We start from the raw sequence: 22,678 nt of genomic DNA, 5'->3' as shown, positions 1-22,678 counted from the left end.
CAACTTCAATATAAAAGTTTTTGCTTTGTCTTATTATATTTAATTTGTCTTGTTTGACTATTATCTTCTAGAAGTCTGTTCTTTTCTAATAAGAGATAAGAAAAGTGTGAATCTGGATGGGAGGGGAGGCAGTGAAGGACTAGGATGAGTGGAGGACTGGGAAAATATGATCAGGATATATTGTATTCGAAAACAATCTATTTCAATTTTAAGAAAATTTTTTCATGGCTATAATATAAATTAGTATCTAAACCTTTAAAAAAAATAGTCAGAACTCATGACAAAATGACTATGACAGTTTTAAAGTACTATCGTTACTTGATGCTACAGGTTTTAAAATAACCCCCAAAAGAGTATTACTTGGTGTTAAGAGGTATACCAAAGAGCATGCAGATAAGATGGCATCAGGGGAATGGTTCCGGAAACAGCAAGTACAGTCAATATGAGATGGGCAAAATGGTCAGGATTAGTAAGAAAAATATGTGTTTATTAATATAGATACTAAATGAAAAACTCAGATGTAGGGAAGTAATGTCTCCATTAAGTCTAGAATGAGGAAAATGTGTAACAACTTAAGGAAACAATGCTTCCACCTGTATAATGGGAAACATTTGTGCATAGAAACTGTTTAGAAGATGTTTAGAAGATGACAGAAGAAACTACAGGATAAAATTGAACAGACATTCCTTGATAGTGAGATCATAAGTCATTTTCTCTTTTCATTTTGTCTTAAGTGTGTTGATTTATCTGGTCTCAAGGGAAAAGAATATATCTAGTTGGGCAGTGACTTGAAGGTACCCTGATGGGATGATACCCAGGAGGGACCTCTCCCTTCTCCTAGATGAAGGAGAGGGAGAATGGTGGAGATGACATGTAAAGGGGATACTGGGAGAAGGGGAGGGGCTGTGATGAGGACAAAAAATGAATAATAAATAAATAAATAAATAAATAAATAAAGAAAACTATAAACAATGGAGTCCTATAACAAACTACAAAATAAGCAGTCTCCCATAGTATAAAGAAATTATTATTTTACTCAATATGTAATTTAATGTAAAACTTGTAAACAAGTTTTCATGTTAAGTTTGATTTAAATTCTCTAACATCAAATATTTATTTCTTCATTATGTGAGCTCTCCATTTTCATGTCAACAGTACTAAGACATTTCTTCAATTAAGCTAAAACCCAAAAGTCTTATAATAGTATTCACACTTGTTCACCTTGTTTTTTTGTTTTTTTGTTTTTTCTGAAAATACAGATTATTAACCCACAGCGTTTAATTTTAGAATGAACAGATGGGGCTGAATTGTGTGGAAATGTTTCTCTAAATACCCTCCCCACACTATGAGAGACATATTGTGCATTCTTTTGGGGAATATTTTTAACCAGCAAGAGTTATAATATTGAATGAGAATCATCTCCGTGCAATGATTGCCACAAATGGGCAGAAAAAAAGAATAGGGTTGATCTATGCTTCCCTTTCAGTGTATATCATCTTTTTAAAGAAACACCTTTTTTGTGTGTTTATTGGGATTTAACAAATCATCTACCTTAGTTTTTATAGTTAAAACATATTACAAAATACATAATAATCAAAAGCATGCAATAACCACACGTTCTGTTAATATGGGTAGAGAGTTCCCTCTAATAACTATGCTCTTGATAAGTATAAGAATGAAATAAAAAGTTGAAAGATATTTAAAAGTTTATTGCAGTTCTACAAAATCTAAGTGTGCCTTAAAAAATAATATACAGTTGAATTCATCACTATTCAGCAATGTTTGTAAATTATCATTAATAAATATTCATAGTATGTAACCTGGAGAACATTACAGTGAATGCATTTGTAAAAGTTCCAGGAAACCAGAAGGAATCTTAAAGCGTTCATCTCTGAAGTATTTATCATAATAATCTGTGCATTTGGAAAATGTCCCTTCATTTCCCATTGCAGTGATGATGCTGGATTTTCTGAGGCTCCTTCTTTATATGCCTAAAAAAAATGGCCTCATTAAAAAAAAAAAAAAACAACAACAACAACAAAAACAAAATAAACAAAAAAACAGCTCCCATGTGGTTCAGTATCAGGGGCAGTTCACTAAGCAAGTGTCAGAATGTTTGTGTACTAACAAATCCTACTCAGAAAAAAACAAACAAACAAACAAATATGTGAGTAGAGAGGTGGAGAGAGAAATTTGGGGGTTGATCAGAAAGATTACATACAGAAATTGAGAATTTACAATGGTAAACATCTAGGCATAGATGATCCAAGTGTGTAACAATACAACATAGCAGAATTTCAAATAAGAAAAGAATCTCCATCATGTAGATAATTTGAAGGATTTTGTAGGAAGAAAGGACTAACAGGATTGTAGAAGACACAGATCTGATAATGAAAATTTTCCTTAGAGATTTCTGAAACAATATCAGGGTCCACTATGAAAATGAACTCTAGAGATTGATAGAGAATACCCTGTTTTATTTGACAAAAAGGCCACACGAACTCCAACAAGGTCATGCCTCCTAATTCCTCTAAATTAGTGACACTCCCTATAACCAAATATTCAAATATGTAGGCTATAGTACATGAATACATGCTATAGTATTTATAGCCTTTTCAACAGCTACTAACAACCTTAGTCAGCCATAGTAAAAGGGAAGAGATAGCCAGAACTGTGTAGAATTGAGAAATAATTATCTGGAGTGAGTGGTATTCCTGTGAATGGGGAACTCAGGCCTGTGGATGATTCTCTTATACTAGTCTGTCAGTATTTAAGATTACCCTACAATTGCAGTCTTTCAGGTGGAAGTCTCCTGGTTGCTTAGCAACTGAAAGTATGTCTTCTTGTCAAAGAACTGTGTTGGAAAGGTGGTCCACCACTTTGCAAATGGAAGGGCTGACTCATAAGAGCTGAGAAAATGGCAGTCTTTGGGCAGAGGTAAGAAAGTACCTTTTTTTTTTTTTTCAGTGTTTTGAGAATGTAAGCTGGTATACTTTATGTAGGTTTTCTTTCATTCTTCCATTGAGCTTAAATTTATCCTGGATCCAAGAGGGAAATTCATTCTCTCTCTCTCTCTCTCTCTCTCTCTCTCTCTCTCTCTCTCTCTCTCTCTCTCTCTCTTTCTCTCTCTCTCTCTCTCTTTCTTTTTTTCTTCCCTATTACTATTGACTTTAATCATCAAACCAAATACCTCTTAGCTTGAGAACCACTGTTCTTGAGGTGTTGCTGGCAACACCTCATCTCTGACTGAAAAACCAGCCCTGAGGCCACTTCCATCTTAATGAAGTTGCTTCCTCTTAACTCAGCCTCACTCACTGGCCAGCCATGGTGGACATGGACCATAAAGACATACTTTGTCTCCTTGTCCTAATGAAGCACTAGAGAAGGATGAGTAAACTCTTCAAGCACCTGCTTACTGATTCTGTTCTCTAGGCTAGACTTTGCTCAGCAAACCCATCTTCTACAATGCCCTGAAAATTGTCCTTACTTCTGACTACAAAGCATACCAACCTCTCTATAAGGCTCTCTGCTTATTATGAGTTGTATTAACAATTCTTTTCCGTTCAAAATATCATTCTGAAGCAATGGCCAACCCTTCCTTGTCAATTAGCCTCTAAGCTGCTAAGAGGGTAAACTGAGGATACAACCAGTTCACAATAGGGATTCTGGTAACTGGATTCCCACTTCATCATAACTTTCAACCCTGAGCCCTTTTTGAATGTTTCAATGTCCTTCTCTAGAAGAAACGTACGTATGACTAAGGGATTACCATTAAAAGATTTGAATGTCAGCATTGAAATTGCTATTAGCTATGTGCTGCAGTATTGAAATATGACTTTGATGTATACTGTCTAAACAGCTGATCGAACAAAGGATATGATGGCTATCTCAGAGCCCAGCCCCACAGGAGAAGTATCCCACCAGCGTCAGTATCATAGCTGCCTGACTGTATAGATGGTTCTGACATGGATTCAACGACTATATCTATCCTGTTCTCTGATTCACCTTTCACTTTACTGGAAATTTTCAGAGGGTTCTCATTGGCTATCTGTTGAATAAAATTAGCTCCAATCTCTTAATTTTGGCTAATGGAGAGGAAGATACACTTGTCACTACCATTTGAGTTTCTCCCGTTGCCTCAGTCACAGATTAATACAGCTGATAGAGCCCCAAACATGAAGACCTTGTCTCTCAGAGAAATTCCAACCTGACAGCAGTCATAGATCCCACAGAAAGTGACTACATCAGGGCACCTTCCCCAAATGTGAAGCTTTTAGCAGAAATCAGCATGACATTTGCAGGACCAACAGAGATTCCCATCATCTAAGGCTGGGTAAAGAAGATGGGTGGCTACAGATTGTATTGGATTGAAAGGACAGCCTAAATCCCATTTGATCCAGTTAAGGATCAGACCTGGTTTCAAAATAGACCCTAAGACACCAACAGGAATAGTTCATAAGTCGCAGAAACTAGTTTATAAGATACCAGCTTTAGGACAGACCATAAATTCCAGAACAAGATCATAAAACCCCCTCACAAAGAACAGCCTGGGAATAACCACAAAAGTGGGGAAATATATTATCTCAGAGTGGCCCATCTGCTCTGAGCAGCCCTATTTCATCACATGGTTGAACATTTATGACATAGGAATGCAGACCACTTATCATCTGTGACCTTTAGCACCCATCAATAAAATTTTAAATTACCTAATCCTTCTAGAGTATTTCCCTGGTTCTCTATAAGAAGGCCTGCCTGCCTTCATCTGGGTCACCATTTTGGAGAATGGTTGACCCCCACATGCTGGATGTTTCTGCAGAGTAAACGCTCTTTGTTTCTGCATACTATCTGAGTCTGGGGTCTTCCTTCAGCAATTTCCAACCCTTACAGAATGATCATACAGAATTATTCTGTTTCTTAGAGAAGATTGGTCTCTACTTGAGCCTGCTACAGGGATTGTGTAGTTCTCCAGGTGAATGGCCATGGCCATGTGCACCACAGGAGACATGTTCTAGAGTCTAGCTGAGTCTACCTTTTTTTTTTCTCCTATTTTAATGTGTTGGCTAGAGTTGGTAGGGGTTCTATGGCTGATTATGATTTAATTAGCATATTTTAATCATTATTTAAAAACTAAATATCAATTTGATCATTTAAGCTAGGAAAGATCCTCCTTCCCCACTTTATTTAAAAAATAAATAAATAAACCACAGTCTGCTTTTGTGTACAAGAATGAAAGCATAGAAGTTAGTGGTGGTAAACTGAAAGTATGTGAACAATTTACAGGTGACTTGATTGTGCAAGCCTCTGGCAAGCCTTAACTTACTGGAGACCCTCTGAGTGAAAAAAGTGGAGCCAGGGATCGATGCAAAAGCGAGAGGAATTTTATTGTTCCAACATGCTGGGGTTGCCCTGCACACAAAAGAGACAGAGAACAACCCTGGAGCAGCACATTCGGCAAGTTTTTGTACAGTTTTCAGAGCAGCAGCCATAAGGCACAATGCGATTGGCAGAACAGAGTGAGTTTTAAACTGATTGGTCTTTAGGGAATGAGGTAGCAAGGACTTATTTTGTCTGTAGGTGGCCAACAGGTACAGATGTGTCTGCATGCTGTGGGTCTCCTCCACCTGCAGGTAGGTCCTCCCCACCTCCAGTGGTCTGAGCAATGTAGTTAGCCCCTCCCCTCCCGTGAGGGGAGGGGTGCCTAAGTGCTCCATGACCTTTCTAATATGTTTGCATTATAATACTGTAAGCCGTAGTACTATAATACTACAATACTGTAATACTATAATACTGACAGGACCCTGACATAGCTCTCTCTTGTGAGGCTATGCCAATACAGAAGTGGATGCTCACAGTCATCTATTGGATGGAACACAGGGCCCCTAATGAAGGAGCTACAGAAAGTACCCAAGGAGCTAAAGGGATCTGCAACGCTATAGGAGGAACAGCAATATGAACTAACCAGTATCCCCCAGAGCTGTGTCTCTAATTGCATAAGTAGCAGAGAATGGCCTAGTCGGCCATCAATGGGAGGAGAGGCCCTTGGTATTGGGAGGCTCATATGCCCCAGTACAGGGGAATGCCAGGGCCAGGAAGCAGGAGTGAGTGGGTTGGGGAACAGGGCAGGGGTAGGGTATAGGGGACTTTTAGGATAGCATTTGAAATGTAAATGAAGAAAATATCTAATAAAAATGCCTTAAAAATACTGTAAGCATTGAATGCAAGAATCAAGTTCAAAGTGGTGGATGATGAATGATGGAAGTGAGGGAAACATTGTAAACAGACTGTGCAGTCTTAAGTGGGTGACTCAGGAGTGTCTTATAGGTCAAAAAGCATCCTCTGTGAAGAAATGTGAGAGGATGAAGACCAGCTGGTCTCATCTTCCAAAAACATTGCTACTGGTGTATACCGAAGGGGCAGAGAAAATGAAACCATAGACTATGCTGCTGGAGTGATGAAGATGCCTGCCCATTGCGGGGGTACTGCATGACCTTGATGAGGACAGAAGGACAGAGTTCTTGCCCCTGGGACAGGGCCAGCAGAAGTGGGCCTCCATATTGTTGAGAGATGCCATGGGCATAAGGCTTGTTTGTGTAATAATGTACATATTTCACATTCCTCCTCTAAGGAATGCCCTCCCTGCTAACATTCATGACTCCATGATAATAAGACAGCAGAGTCCAGGAGGTGAGGATATGTCTAATATCTTAACAAAATCGTAAATGCTAGGACCTTCAGAACAGTCTGTAAAAATGTGGAAAAGAACTCTGGAAACATGAGCTCAAAAATATATAATTTCTTAATTATGCAAAAAATAAGTGTGTAATATGAATTATATGAGCTTCACAAATCTAAAGGAACAAAGACAACTGCATTGAACCAACTTGTCAGAAAGATACTAAGAAAGGAGATAAAGAGATTTAGTGAGATTTAGCTAATTTTTTTTTTGTTTATGCTTACAAAGCAAGACAAATTCCTGAGTTCAGGATCAGCAAAGGACAGAGCAAAGTTGGGCCTTGATGTGATAGAAATGGTAATTTAAGGATTGAGTCCCACCTAGCTAGCCTAGCTGCTTAATAGAGTCCAGCAGATCTCTGAATACTGTTGAAATGTTAGACAAAAATATATGCTTGCTGTTTCCAAAGAATTAATGGACTGATTCACAAGATTAAAAAAAAAAGGGGGGGGGGAATCTAAAGGAAATGACTGGATTGATACGTAAAATAAAGGACTGGGTTTAGGATCTTCAGGATATGAAGTACCCAGAGAATTTTTTAGAATAGCAAGAGAGAACTTCTTGGAGAACTATCTTAAGCATAACACACAGAGAGAACTGCCTAGACATCTCTGAAGAAAGCAGAACAGAGAAAGCAGGCTGGACAGCTTTCTCTAGCAGAATATAGGCTACAGGTGAGTCGTTTGTTTCACTGCTCCCAGACACCATTTCCTCAAAACCCCTCCAAGGCAAGGCTGGTCCTTAGCAGTACAACCTCAAATAGTGAGTTTTGTAATGTATAATATAACGAAAACACGAAGAAAAAAATCTAGGGGATGGTTGATATGATACTATCTAAGATTTGGTTGTGTGGAGAGATTTAGGCAATCTAGAAAATTCTTACACAGAAGAAATATTTCAAAAGGAAAATGATAAGAGTTTTAGACAGGAGAGAGTAGGAAAGAGAGAAGAGAGAAACCTCATAAAAAAGAAAAGAGAAAAATGGCTGCAATTTTGCAATAATCTTTGAGGTAGTGACTAAAAGAAGCATATATCTGAAGTATAAAATTTGATCTCAACAAACTTCTCCAAAATGAAAGCCTCAGCAGTGCCCTGGAATGTGGGCAGAACTTCATTTTAAGAGGAGAAAGAATAGTCCTCTCAGATTGATTGAACAGCCTAGCCAAGAGGCAGGAGTCAGTAAGCACTCAGCAGGGCTGTCCCCAGGGGTCCTTCAGCAGTGTGCCCATGGTTCAGGGCTGCGGTCATACAAGAGTTGTTCTCCAAAGTGTCTCTCTATCATCATGAACCTGAATTGGAGCAGTTCCAAAAATGGTAGGATTACAATAAAGTAATTTTTTATTTGGAATTACACTTTATCTTTTTAAAAAGTTATTTGAAGAAAAGAAAGAAAAATATATCTGAATATGAAAATCCTACTAGATCATGTGGAGAAACTGCATATTTCTGAACTTAAAATAGTTAATTTCTCGTTTTGTAAAGTCAAATTTGAATAACCCCAAAGTCAGCAAATTATATTTATCTCTAATAAGAGTAAAGAGTGTTCTTAATATTACTTTAAATAATAAACTTATGTCAATCCTAAAATATTAAAGGAGATATACATGTATATAATGCATATGTATAATCTTATTAAATATCACAATTAAAAGTGTATGGATCATGAAGGCCATTTAAACTTACTAGCTCCGCAGAGAGGCATGGGGATCATCTCTATTATAAAAGCCACACAGTGGATGTCAATTTAAATTAAGGATGGGATGAATTTATGTATTATTCCAAAAGTGTGAAGAATTCTGGTGAAAAGTAATTACATTCTAAGTGCATTTGAATTAACCCTCTAAATTTAACTTGGAACAAAAATAATGAAAGCTTATTATATGCTCTAATGAATACAGTTTTACTCCCTGCTGTTTGGAAACGGATCTTAGTTCATGCCAAAAAAGTAGATTTTCTGCTGTCCTGCCTCAAGAAGAGAAGAATAAATGCCCTGTGTTCTCTTGAAGATAACAGAGATTCCCCTACTGTAAACAATTCTCTACCTGTGCTGAGTGGCAGTTAATCGTGTGTTAGTAAATAAGTATACCCATCCCAATATTCCCCTCTGTCCCTTCTCTTGCTTCAGTCATGTTGAGAAATGATGAATTTCTCAGCTAGTTATATTATTGATCTTGAACAATGTTATGCAAAAGCTCTATAATCTAAGCAATTTTACATGGTTCCTAAAAGAAAAGTAACCTTTTTCTGAGTTCGAGGCCAGCCTGGTCTACAAAGTGTGTTCCAGGATAGCCAGTGCTGCACAGAGAAACCCTGTCTCAAAAAAAAAAAAAAAAAAGCAAACCTCTGTATTTGTTCTATACTTTTTTCCTGTGGACTGAAACATTCCTTCCTCAAAGAAAGGGAGGATTTTCTGAGACTTAGAAAGCTAAGGAAACAGGTTAGGAAGTTCACAAAACTTAAAAGACTGAGGAAGTCCAGTAGTTACAAGACACAATGAAAGTATGTATAATTAACAAACAATTTTAAGGGGGTGGAATTATGATAGAAATTTTGTCTGGGAGCTGTAAGCATTCAGATGCCATGATTCATTCCAAATGCTGGGGTGGGCCTTTCTGTGATGAGCAGATTTGAGTCAAACATGTTCCAGTAAGCCCTCACCATGCTCTATAATTCCAGTAAAAGCCAAGCTCCACATGGGTCAGACAGTTGTTTCCAGCTGCCATGGGTGTTCTATCCAGAATGAATAGACATTTGTTCACAACTGCCAAAGGAAAATCACATACCGCAATTATTCTACCATTCCCAAACTTGCTCTACATCTTTAAATTCACTGTTTTATGATATTAATGATGTGTGCTTGGTATAATTAGTAATTTAATAACAAAAGATATTTATATTTTGCTTTTCTAGATGATAATAAAACCTTTTTTTGAAATTGATAACAGAGAAATCATGTATACATAATACATTCACTCATCATCTTACACAGAGCATCTAGAATTGAAAAAAAAAATTCCAAAGAAATCGCTCTATATGCAACCAAATTCTGGACAGTTTTACTCACTTAATAAATATAAATTTTCACAAAACCAAGTTCTCTCTGGTATCAGAAATTACTCTCAAGTAGCACACCAGAGACTACTAATGTTCTGGGAATACATATGTGTTTTTCTTTCACCCAGTAGTCATACTAAAATCATGACAATAGATGTTAGCAAAAGGAATTCCCCTTTCCTCAGTCTCAGCAGGTTTGAGAACTCAAATGCCCCATAGTCCATCTGTGAAATGGAGAACAATCATAGTGACCACTGTGGTATACCATTACAATTTCTTGTAACTACTGGTAATAGTGCTTAGCAGAGCAAGCTTTAAGCATTTGACTTGTTCTTCCTCAGGAATAGCTTGCACCTAATAATGGTTTAGGGCAAATGTGTAAAACCCCAGCCCTCCTTTCTCAATATAAGAAAACCAACACCAGGCAGAAGGGAAGGACTTAGCCCTCACCTGTGTCACAGTGGCAATACATGCATTCTCCACAGTGCTCTTGAGCAGAACCACATCAGCACTGAAGATGCTAAATGCATCAACAATTCTGTATTTGATCTCTAATATCACACATATCCCAAAGAGAATTCTTTGAAACTGGTGGAGAATTGTCAGGTCTTCCAATAATATCTATTTCAAATTGGCATACAAATATAAGAAACTTTATAACTCTCCATTGATGATCTCTACCCACAATTCTACTGTTTCTATGGCAATTGTTACTGTAGTCATAATTTTTGAGTTATTATGAAGAAAATGTTAATGCTTTCTCTGCATATATTTTTAAAAAGTTAGTTTCCTTATACATTGCAACATCGTTTTCTCTCTCTAAGAGGTTGGACCAGAGATTGAGAAGAGACGTGAACCCAGAGCATTTTAGGAAAACACAGACTGCACAGAAATGTGCTAGAAGCCAGTGCTTGAGAAAATTGAAAAATGGGTTTCCTAGCAGGTAAATACATCTCCATGAGAACTTCTTATAGAGCCAAAATAAATTGCAAATCATTAGCATTAAACATCATTCAGGATTATAGTGGCCATCAGTCATCATTGATGGCTTCCTGCAGTCAGCATCCTTGCCAGCTATATAAAGCTCTTTTGTTGTTTGTTATTAGAATAGCTCGCATGCATTCCCTCAGTTGAAATGAGGGTGTTTATGTTGAAATAATCAAGGTGTCTTTAACTTTTGTTCTGTTTCGGTTTTTGCTTGTTTTCAATTCTCTGTTCTTATCTTGTATTCCATGTTTAAATTTTTTATTTCATATTTCTTAAAATATGGAACAAAGATTATGAAAGGCAACTGGTGAACTTTATGACAATCCATGTTCCTGCAGTACCTGACAATGTCATTTTGCACACAGTGTAGTAGTGTGTGAATTTTGCACCAGTCCTTTTTTCGTCAAAAGTATATAATTGTTTCTTCTGAGAATAGCAATGTAACTTATATTTTGATGCTAATGCAGTGAATATCTGAAATGACTGAAACAAATGTTACAGGGAAAGAAACAAGTTAAAGTCATTCATTTATTCAATCATAACAAAACAGTTTGAGGGATGACTAAGATATGGAAGGATTGGCACTTTTGTATGCTGTGCATGTTTGATTCAGTGATTCTGACACCCAGGACTCTGGGTGAATTGCAAGTCCCACGGGAGCAGCCTCAGTTGTTTAAACTGGGTGCTTAAGTGTTTATAACCCCATAAATTTCTTTTTGATGGAATGGCTGTAGTAGGGCTTACTCAAAGCAATCATATTTCATGTGGAACAATAGAGAGCACTAGAAATGAGTCGAGACCAAAAACAAGCCAAAGTACTTTCTTCTGAATTTTCACTTGTGAAAGGACAAGGATGAAAAACTGGAAAAATAAAACGAAAATAAAAATGAGAGAGAGAGGAAGAGAACAAAGGGGGAAATTGTTCTATGTCTAAGAGTAATTTGATAACTCTTAAGGAGACTAAGAGCTGAGCAAACAGGGGATCTCTCTCACAGTTTGCATGAAGCCAGTGGATAAAACGATCTCTCTCAGCTCAGGAAACCATACTCATCATCCTCCCTGTGTGTGAATATTTAATTATATTGGTTTGGCATTACCCAAATATTTATATTTGATTTATATTTCTTGAATACGTCCCTTCTAAAGCTTACATCTGATTCTAGAACACCACAGAGTTCAAAACATAAAGCAGTATCAAAATTCTATTTTCATGAATGGAATCATACAATGGGGACTTTGCAGTATTTTTTTTCTGCCAACATTGTAATTTCTGTTTAATCAATACATGAGACCTGACAGTGCTCCAACATTTAACAATCTTCCCCACTTTCTATTGCACTGGCTGCTAACAACTGTTCTTTATGTAGAAGCTTGTTCACTTGGGAATACATGAAACCAGTATTTGGCTTATACCAAATATTGAGGGCACACTTTTGGACTTAACTAGGGAGTGACTCTGTGATGAGATATCACCATGACTGAAACCTGGAGTAGATTTTATTCTGGATCACTCTTTCACTGTTGCTTTTTTGTAATCTTATACCTTACTGTTTGCTTTAGTAAAACATCCTCTCTGAAAAATCACAATGGAATTGCCCTTTCATGTTCAGATTCTAAAATCAAATTGCTAAAGGGGTCATTTTTAGATTCTGCACATATCCCAGGTAATGTTATAACATAAATATCTGTAGCATGCCATGGAAGTAAGAGCATCCATACTTGCCCCTGAGCACAAGACATATGTTGGAGCTGATGTAGGGGCTTACATCACATCTCTGGTCTCTGGATCATAGATTGTTCTTATAAGAATTATGGAAAAATCTTGCTATTGCTGAATATCACAGAGGCCTTGAAGGAAGGAAATGACAGACCCAGGGAAATTCAGTACCAATTTAAGTCAAGAAGAAAAGTCAGAGAAAGGTTTTAAAGAATCTCCTATCCTCTGTAGCTGGACGGCTGATGGTACTTTAACAAAAATTAGGACCTCATCTAAACAGCAGCAGAATTTCAGGAAAGGTTGAATTAGTGGCTTTACAAAGTGTTAGGCTATATTCAAAGTTGTAATAAAGATTAAGTGAGTACCAAAAACCTGAGTCCAGCTTACTGGGACAGATAAATGAGGGTAGATGTTTTTAATGATTAAAGAGAGAGGAAAAGAAATGACCAACCTGCTTTTCCAGCTTTGAGAAACATCTTGATGAAGTTGAAGAACATGTCCTTGTAATAGCCACAATCATTTCACCTGGTCTAGAACATAAGGATTAAGAAAAGGATAATTGGATTGTGACAGGTCAGGAGTATTGCTAGGTTGATGAACATATTTGGGTACAATAAGCCATAGGTCTAAAGCATCAGAAGAAAAAGAAGATGGCAGGGAAGAAATGGATACCAGATTTAGTTATATTCATGATAATCAGAAGGATTACTTGAATTTAACAATAAATATAAAAATTTTAAGATGAATATCTAAAAAATAGCCCATTACCATGGTAACTGAAACTCTATCTGGCACACAAAATTGGCTATCGAAATATTCTCAAGGTTAAGACAACATAATCTCCAGATGAAAAATAGCACCATGACTATTTAATTCCCCCTTCTATGTGAGATTCATGTATCCTCTCTTGTGCCTTCATTCTTGTTTAGTTTCTTTGAGTATGTGGAGTATACCATGGGTATTCTAAATAGTCAAAAGAGGCAGATGAAGAAAGGAAACTGAATGGAAGAAGTGATGGGGGAATGGAGAGGTTCAGGATCAGAGATGGGAGGGACAGTAGGAATGGCCAGATGGCTATGAGAATGACTGGCCATGAAAATGAGCTAACACTGTCAGGGTTGTGAAGGGGAGGGCATCTCCAGGAAAAGACATGGGATAAGGAAGGCAACCTGGGGATATGGAACCTGAAGAAGCCGCCTCCTGTAGACAAGCAGGAACCCCGATGGAACAAGAAGGACATCAACCCACCCACAAAACCTTCTACCCCAAATTTATCTTGTCTATAATAAATTAAGACATGGTAGAAGGAGCAGAGACTGAGGGAAGGGCCAACCAAAAACCGGCCCAACTTGAGACCCATCTCATGGGCAAACACCAATCCCTAACATTATTAATAGCACTCTATTACACTTGCAGACATGAGTCTAACATGCTGTCCTCTGAGAGGCTCAACTCAGCAGATGACTCAGACAGATGCAGATACCCACAGACAAACAGTGGATGGGGTTGGGGACTCTTGTGGAAGAATAGAAGGAAGAATTGTGGGCTAGAAGGGAATAGGAATTTCACAAGAAGACAAACAGAACCAATTAACCTGGAACCTTGGGGCTCTCAGAGACTGAGCCACCAACCAAAAAGCATACACCAGCTGGACCTAGGCCCACTCACACACATGTAACAGCTTGGTCTTCATGTGGGTCCTGAAACAATTGGAGCAAGAGGATATCCCAAAAGCTGTTGCCTATATGTGTGATATGTTTTTCTACTTAGGCTGCCTTGTCTGTCCTCAGCCTATCTGTGGATCAGATGTTGAATTCTCAGCTCCTCCAGTACTACATATGCCTGAGTACTGCCATGCTTCCCACCATAACAATAATAGACTGAACCTCTGAAACTGTAAGCCAGGCCCAATTAAATGCTTTTCTTTAAAAGAGTTGATGAGGTCATGGTGTCTCTTCACAGCATTAAAACCCTAAGACAATGACATAGAGCTCCAAATTTTTCTAACTCTACTTCCAGATTGCTGAAAAAAGGAATTGCAGGTGTGTATCACCCCACCCAGGTTATTATACACTAGGGTATACAGTATTATATACTAGGGTTAAAACCCAAGGCTTTGGGTTTACTAGGCAAGCACTCTACAACTTAATTACATTCCCATCCCACAACTGGTGTATTTATCTTCAGTGTAAGCCAGTTTATAAATCTGCATATATATTTACAAATCAAAAGCAAAAATTTCTGTAAATTTATTCAGAAACACTTCAGATTTAAACAAAGACAACAATAATTTAAGAATCAGTACATATTGTTCAAAGGTAAGTGTGGGTTTTATTTTCAAAGTTTTCTGAAAGTTTGAAATTATATCTAAGTGATTATTTTAAGAATAAATCTAAAATACCACTTATAGTTTTGTAAAGTACAAGATGTACTTTATAGCATCATTATGTGGCATACATGCACTCAATAAGATTTCATCTGTAAATGATTCATTTATAGCACTAACCCAAGAAAGAGTTTAATTATATTTTTCTGCTACCTTACAAACAAAGTCTAAAGACCACTTGCTTCAACTACAACAGTCAAATCTACTCCCTGAATGAAGCAGAATGTGTGTCGTTATGATTGTGCTTCATAATTGATGTAATCAACTTTAAGAAGATAGATAGATAGATAGATAGATAGATAGATAGATAGATAGATAGATAGATAGATAGATAGATAGATAGATCAGACAGGCAGGCAGACAGACAGACAGACAGACAGACAGACAGACAGACAGACAGATAGATAGATAGATAGATGATAGACATAGTGTGTATGTCTGTGTTTGTCTTTGTGTATGTGTGTGTGCCTGTGTTTCTTGAGACAGGGTGTAACTGCATATCTAAAAATAGCCTTGAACTTACTCTAATGACCTAATCATGAAACTCACAATCTTCCTTCCTTCTTTGGTTCTGACATTACCATTATGTTACATCATGTTGTGCTACCATGCCTAGACAGCTCCTAAAAATATTCAATGTAAATTAAGCTGCTTATTTCCTCTGGTGCCACTGTATTTTTGAATAGTATAACCATTATTTCCCTTTAATTATATATTTGATATATTTCCTCAACTTGATATCCTGAGAAATGTTTTTTAAATTGTGTCACTGACTTTGATCAAGCAATTTTCTTTTAGTATAGATAGATTTAATTCTAGACATTCTCAGAATATGTTATGTAAATTAAACAAATCCCCATCTATTTTGAACTTGAATTTTCCATTTCTAAACTGAGGACAGTAATCAATCTTCCATGGTTATTGGTGAAACGTACAACTATTACATTAAAAATGAATCTTCTATTTAATATTCTTCCAGACTATGAAAAAATAATTCATTATAATGATTGCAGCTTACATAAGTATACACAGTTGTTCCTCAATAACATGCTAAAAAGTAGTTAAAACATATCTGATGATCAATAAACAGAACATTATGGTGAATCATATATTTTTTGAGTTACAAAATATTATAACATTGCATTACATACTGTCTTAGTTAGGGTTTTACTGCTGTAAACAGATACCATGACCAAGGCAAGTCTTATAAAAAACAACATTTAATTGGGGCTGGCTTGCAGGTTCAGAGGTTCAGTCCATTATCATCAGGGTGGGAGCATGGCAGTATCCAGGCAGGCATGGCACAGGAGGATCTGAGAGTTCTATGTCTTCATCCAAAGGCTGCTAGTGGAAGCCTGACTTCCAGGCAACTAGGGTGAGGATCTTATACCCACACCCACAGTAACATACCCATTCCAACTAGGTCACACCTATTCCAACAAGACCACACCTTCAGATGGTGCCACTCCCTGGTCCAAGGATATACAAACCATCACACATACTTAGATGTTTTCAAATAATAAGCACAATATGCTTTAAATAATCAATCTTCTGAAGGGACTTTTAGCAAGTCATCCCAGGAAAGGAGTATTTACTAACTTTTTTGTTCACAGGTAAAGTCGGTATGTGTCAGTTTCATATATATATACATATATATATACACACACACCACACAATTAACCAACCTTTATTGTCACTATGGAAACAGGGACCATACTATCTTCAAATAAAACTTTTAAGTAAATAAACAACTTACAATTGAAAACGTTAAATTCAGGAGAGAAGTTGAAGATGTTCTGCAAACATATGCTAATATAGCTACAGCTCCTCTGGCACCTGAGTTTGCCTCTCTAGTTCACTGCTTACAGCCATACCAATGTATAGCAGGTGCATTATAAATATTGGTTGAGCATGTGATTGATACACAGTGTATACTACCATATACTTATCATATTTTCATGCCTTGAGCACACGTTGCCTAAGACTAACCTATGCTAAATACATTCTCGCAAGTCTTGGCTGTCGGTATACTCGTCAGTGAATGAAGAACACAGCTTGTTTTCTAGCATGCTTTGTATTTATGTATGTTTATATGAGTTACAATCATTATTATTATCACAAATTACTTATTGTCTCACAGACTGGAACAGTATGAGATGGAAGATGATCTGTTTTACAAATGTCTGGCTGTGGTCCAAGAAAATGCTTAGAAAATTACAGCAGACAAATTATCAGGCTCAGAGTGGGAAGCGATGCCGATCGCCCCCATCACATTCCTCTTCATCACAACAGAATGACAATGAAATACCTACCATCTTCAAAACAGTCAGCCTCGAGAGATTGCCATCTTGAGGTAATTAGCCAAACCCACTTTTTCAGTACACCACACTGACAGGCTGTAGGCAGGCCTTGCTCTTCATCCTAGTAGTGTAGAGCAGTTACAGAGAAGAAATCTGTACCCCAGTTAGCAGAACCACTTCACCTGCAGGGCTTAGATTTGGATAATATACATCCTTATATAGAAATATCACAAATCTATTATATCGTAATTTTTAGATGACATACTATCATAATTTTTAGATGACATACTGAGTCTGAGAAGTAAATAAATTCTATAACAACACACAGCTAGCACAGCAGAGTAGTAATGCTTAGTGGATCTGCTCCCTCTGAATGCATGAACTTGTTATAAGACAGAGTTAAAAATCTAGGTTTTCAGATCATAATTTTTTATTATTATTTTAGTGATGAACAACAGTTCAAATGGAAAATAATTCTGCTCATTCCATTCACTTTCACGGGTACATATATTTATATTCACAGAAAATTGGGATGTAATTTTTAAAATGTAGCCTACTTGGCTAGTGTTAGAATTTTCTTGAATGGCTGATTTCATTTGGCAAAAATTCACTCTCTGATTATCTAATTGTTTAATTAGCTTAGCTAAGTCTCAGTTGGTTAGTATTAGTAGTTTAGGATAGAGGCACGTTACACCTCATAGTGGCTTATAGTTCACAAGGCATGCTGAATGCCCAGTCACAGCGATGGCTTTAATGTCAAGCTGCATATAAAAATAACAACAACAAAAAAACCCAATTTAATCTACATTAGACTAAATTTATCACCTAATACTATATACATCTGCTTTCTGTTTCAGCAAGAAACAGAAACTATAATTTTTTTTCTTTTGCAATAAAATTGTGTATTACATGCTAGTGCAAGTCCCTTCTCTTAGTAATTTCAGGAGAGCAGTGGTCTTCCCATTCCCTATGGAAGTCTAGCCTCCAATCCACCATGCATTTTAAGAGAACATCCACTTATCTAGCTACTGAGCCATAGAGAACATAGAGCATACACACTCAGCCACACTCTCTCCTTTAAAGTATCATGTCTCCAGCATTGCTGTACTGTCACTCATTTTTGTGGACTAGTTGTTGGGATAGACTCGGTGGCTGAAAAAAGAAAAATGTACAATTGTCCATCTAAGCCAGTGATAGAGTGAGTAGTGTTCAATTTAGGACATATACACTTAAATGCTTATTTTCATAAAAAAATCAGTCAAAGTTCACCAATTGAACATTTTTATGACAGCCAATGTTAAACAATATTAATTTCTAGGGTTGCATCCCAGTGAACACTGTTCTAGCTCAAACTTCAAGTACTGCCTTATGTAACCAATTATGCTAAATAACTGCTACCACTTTTGTGATAGTACATAAACCATTTAAGTATCATTAAAATTTTAAATATTCAAAAATAAGACAGTATTTTCAAACTTTACTTACTGATTTTCTTGAAAGGACTACAATCAAGTTTTCTCTAACAATAATTACGTACAGGCATTTTTTCCCCCTGGAAATTGAAAATGCAAAGATAAATAAGACAGAGTTACTATGATCTTATGAGAGAGACAGCTAAAACAAACACACACACACACACACACACACACACACACACAAACTCAATAACAGAGTTTCCAGCAAAGTCAAAAACTATAGTTTGTTCCAAGGGCAATGGAATACAGAAGATAAATTAGTTGTCTCTGCTTGGAAAGTCAGGAGGGAAAACAGCATTAAGTGATTTGAGCTGAGCCTTGAAGGCTGATCAGGACTGTGCCCAACAGACACATGACAAGGCATCTCAGATGACAGTGAAAAGAATCCACCAGTCCTGTATACTTTTGCTCCTGTAGTATTCTTCTATTGTTGTATTCTCCTGCTGGATTCTCTTTAACCGAGTGGCTTCCAATTCCATCTCTACTCTCCAGAGATTTATGGCATTAACCGTCCTAGGGAGATATGAACAAGTACTTGTTCCTGCTAGACAACAACCAAAAGACATTAAAAAAAAAAAATTCCACCTAAATCTAACTTGAGTTTAACAGGGGTTGCTTAGCATGACAATGGTTAAGTAGCTACATCAGCAATGAAGTGTCCCAGCAATTGTTGATGATTTACACAGCTTCAGGGAGGAAATAACTTCTTGGCATTACATTTTTGACGAATATATTTTACAGGATACATTCGTGGGCCCAAAGAGAGTTCCCATAGGTAATTAGGTACCCTAATTTTAACATGGCATGGCCAGACCAGGCCCAGAAAACATCATTCTACAATTCACCTCTTCCTTTTATTGTCTCTGACCATCTGCTGTTTAAATGCTCTTTGAGCCTTATTATTATCATTATCATTTAGGGATGCAAACACCATAGTCATTTATTTCAGCACTTTGACCAGTTGTGAATCTCTACAACTTAAAGCATCAATGATCTGTAAGAATATGTTTATATGTTTAGAGTACTGTATGACAGGCATATAAATCAAGCAAACAAAAGAAAAGGACTAGACTCCTCATTAAATCCTATGCCCTTACCTTTCAAAGAGCTACTGGCCTAGTTTGTAGTACCAGACATGAGTTCTAATCCATGAAGCAGGCCTTAAGTTCAATGGGAAATGAGTTGGCTAAACATGTAACAGTTGTTTCACTATTACATTCCTCATGACACAACTTACCTAGCATATGGTTTACCTACATGCCCCAGCAGCAGGCTGGAACACATCAAGCAGGACTGTTGGTCACAAGTGTCTACCAGCAGCCTGAGTAACATCTCCCAGCATGGCAAAAGCTTCCCAGCAGGAAAGAAGCTTCTAGCTCAGTTCCAGGCTGATTTTCCGTGTCTTGCTAAAGCACACAGTGTCTTTAGCAATAGTGTCTCACTCATAGAAATATTCTGTGTTATATGTGGGGCTTCAGCGGATCCTTCACCAAAAAAAAAAAAAAAAAATCATAAGAACATAACCACATTTGCCACTAGGATTTTAATTCAATCACATACTAACCTAATATATATATAAAAGTATAAATCATGAAGATTTATAAATCCTGTGCGTATCAAGGGCTCCCACAAGCTACTAAAATCCCACATTAGTCTCCAGTTCTATATTGAATTTACTTTTACCTAAAATTTCTGTAAATATCAGGTACAATGAACTGGGCATCAAACACCACTCTTGCATTCCTGATTCTCTTAGAGTGCCTATCCCCCATCTAATGTTTTTTTCTTTCAGTAATTTTCATGGTTACATCAACCAGTGGTAATCAAGGGTCTCCAATGGCTCATATAAGACAAACTATCAGGGATTGATTTCCTTCAAATTGGCTCAGATTATGAGCTTTTGTCTGAAGAGGGATCAGTAGTTAGTTATACTGTTTCTCCACTTTGCAGATCCCAGATTGAACCCATCTACCCTGTGTCCCTGAGCCTAAGAACCAGACTAAGAACCTCCTTCATTTCTTGGGTTAAAGCTTTTCCACAATCAGGCTATTCAGAAGAAAGCACTTTCTAGTTATCACAGTTTCCAACTGGTGCCATCTGCATGCTGAATCATGGATTCTATATTAAAGTGAAACTTGAAGTGCATCACTTCTACCTTTTTTCTGGTTTTCTTGGTGTTCAGTTCTAAGCTTTTATATCCCAGGAGAAACTATTTAGCACATATCAAATTTGGATCATTTCTCCCTACTAATAGCCATAAGAAATAGTCCATAAGAAATGGACAGTCAACATTTCCATCTCATTCTCCCTTTCTTTCCTATCTTTACTGACAATTTAGAGGTTCCTAGAGAGACTAGCTTCCTCATGTATTTTTCTTACTGTGAATCCTTCCTTGTGTGGGCAAGTTCTTTTAGGGACTAAGCAATAGGTCTTATTATCCACATCAAAGACTTATTTCATAGCCTGCTTATGACTGTCACATACAGGATGTTCTTATAACCATTTGCTGGACTCCACTCATTCAGGAGTAATGACACTTCATACCACACAGAAGAAGATGGTTACCCTGGAATTCTCCTCAAAAAAAACATTTCATGGTCATCCAAATTAGTTTTATTTGCTTGCTGTGTCCATAGTAGTGACAGTGCCACAGTGCCAGTGCCATCACAGCAAGCAGGCATTCCAAAGTACACAGAGAAGTATAGCATGTTGAGATGGCCACCATGATTGCTCCATGGACAGATGGTTTATCTTTGGTTATATATCTTGTTGGCCATAACAGGGCTATGCAAAACACATGGAGAAGGATGGCCATGTTGAGATGGCCATCAGGATTGTTCTACGGTGAGATGGCTTGTCTTTACTTCACATCCCTAACAGGTCTGATGAATGTTCTTATAAAGCTTTGATTCTGTTGTATCCTTGCTGCAATGCCAACATTTACATAAACTTTTCATAGATAGACATGCAAAGAATGTGAATTGATCCCACATAGGGTACCAATAAGAGACCAAAGGAATGAATCCTCTTACTTAGTTTGGTGAACCAATGTGTTTATTGAGATTCCATGCTGTGGTGGGGTTAGGAATTACTTACAGGAGCACAACTAACTTACAGACAACTAAGAGTCTCCTACCTTCTTGGCATTCGATAACCACTTATATATCCACAGGGATGAGAGATGCTTCTGAGTCTCTTTTGCTGTTGTCCCATCACTATCATGAATATTATTGCGGATTTCCTACAAGAATTAATATTTCTAGTATAATATATCTTTGTAGTTCTTATTTCTGCTCTTATTTAGGACTAAGCTTAAACTCTTTCTACAACTGACTTTAGCTAGCCCTGACTTCAAAATTAATCAGATAGAATTGTCCTTAATTAAAGAGTATCTAATATGTAATTATCCCAAAATAATATATTTTCAATTTAATATTTATATCAATGTAAATCTTTTCTAATTTATCTTAAACAAGCCAAGAGATACATAAATCAAATATTTAGTATTTTATCTAAATTAAAATACTAGTTTTCTTCATTCCATGATAATCTTTATTGTTTTCATGAAGACAGAGGTGAGGAAAAACATATTTTGGTGAAAACTGAACTTCTGCTTCAGTAATACAATATTTAGTAACCAACAAAACATAAGTACTAACCAATGGCTATGACCTTGACTACTGCAGAAAGCCATATCGTTAGAATCTATGTTGTTCTTCAACCTGAAAGGCAGGTGCAGTAGTCATCTGTCTGCTAGGAGTAAAAGTATGTACAAAATAATCAGTTGGGCTATCCCAACAGTCTGGGGATGGCTTTTGGTTTTAAATAATTTATCATTATTTTCTTCTATTAGATTTTAGGAACTGAAGCCTTAGGCATTTATGTATAATTTTTAAAGTATCCTTTGTCTTAAGACTTAAGATGGTCTTAAAAGTAAATAAAATATATAGCAATATTTTCAGTAATTTATTTTTTAATTAATTAATTAATCAGATTCCAAATGCTGCCCCCCCCATTTTCACCCCC

The 22,678-nt window shown here is 36.9% G+C and overlaps 1 non-coding gene and 1 pseudogene across 1 annotated transcript; one reads left to right on the top strand and one right to left on the bottom strand.

Moving 5' to 3' along the window:
• On the bottom strand, positions 3,678-4,365 carry Gm18117 (predicted gene, 18117; annotated as a pseudogene).
• Positions 16,751-16,855, top strand: Mir6350 (microRNA 6350). The gene has a single exon (NR_105768.1). It is a non-coding gene; the product is annotated as a microRNA 6350 (primary transcript).
• The last annotated feature ends 5,823 nt before the right edge of the window (positions 16,856-22,678 follow it).

Source organism: Mus musculus, chromosome 1, assembly GCF_000001635.26.
Source record: "Mus musculus strain C57BL/6J chromosome 1, GRCm38.p6 C57BL/6J".
NCBI lineage: Eukaryota > Metazoa > Chordata > Mammalia > Rodentia > Muridae > Mus > Mus musculus.
The sequence above is the reverse complement of the archived record's forward strand: the minus strand, read 5'-3'. Positions and strand labels throughout refer to the sequence as shown.